This window comes from Gekko japonicus, unplaced genomic scaffold (assembly GCF_001447785.1).
Source record: "Gekko japonicus isolate JY-2015 unplaced genomic scaffold, Gekko_japonicus_V1.1 scaffold1457, whole genome shotgun sequence".
NCBI classification, from domain to species: Eukaryota; Metazoa; Chordata; class Lepidosauria; order Squamata; family Gekkonidae; genus Gekko; species Gekko japonicus.
In genome coordinates, this window is record NW_015169820.1 from 345,192 (window position 1) to 346,312 (window position 1,121).

Here is a 1,121-nt window from a genome sequence, read left to right on the forward strand (position 1 = left end):
AGCCGAATCCAACTCTAGGGGGGGGTGCTCATCTCCATTTCCAAGCCGAAGTGCCAGCGCTGTCCGAAGACGTTTCTGTGGTCATGTGGCTGGCATGACTAACCACCAAGGCACACAGAATGCTGTTACCTTCCCACCGAAGCAGTACCTATTTATCCACTTGCAATTTCTTGCTTTTGAATTGCTAGGTTGGCAGGAGCTGGGGTCAGAGACGGGAGCTCATTCTATCACACGGCACTAGGGTCTCGAACTGCCGAACTAGAAACCATCCAGTCTGCAGCTCAGTGTCTTAACCTCTGAGCCACCGCAGCCCCTACTGAATGGGGATAGTACAGGTGAAATATGTAATATGTAAGACAAGTGAGTTTCAGATTTATGCTTTCTCATCCATTTGGCTGATTCATTCAGGAACCCAAATGGCAAGAATACTTCTGCATGATCTAGCCTGCTGCCACACATCTTCGGATAAGAGCACTACTGTGGCAGCATAGCAATCATTCCCAACTTTGTTACATTATTTGCACAGGAAAATCCAGTTGCTAACGATGGTTACAATGCAACTATAAGACCAGTGTGGATATACCCTTACTGTACTATCCTAAGCGGAGTTAGACTCTACTAATCCCATGGATGTCAATAGACTTTGAAGGGTACAACTCTGCTTAGGACAGTACTGTTAGAGAACTAGGATTTGGGAGGGCAGGGTAAAAAAAATCCAATAAATAAATAAATATCTGAGAACAGAAAACCTCAAATCAATAAATAGAGCATACACCTCAAAAAGGCTTTCCAGACCACTGTGGGGGGTTTTTTTGGGTTTTTTTTAAACCACTCAGTACATCCATAATTCAATTATCGGAAAACTTTGGAATTCAGGGTTGCCAACACCCAGGTGGATGCTGGAGATCTCCCAGAACTACAACTGATACAGAGATCAGTTCCCCTTTGGCGAGACTCTGCGTTGACCAGTGGGTATTCTATTATTTCTTCCCATGCTTGAAGAGCTTCCCAAAACAACAAAGGAACACACACCCATTGTCACATGAACACATGAAGAGCCAGTTTGGTGTAGTGGTTAAGTGTGCGGACTCTAATCTGGGAGAACCGGGTTTGATTCCCCA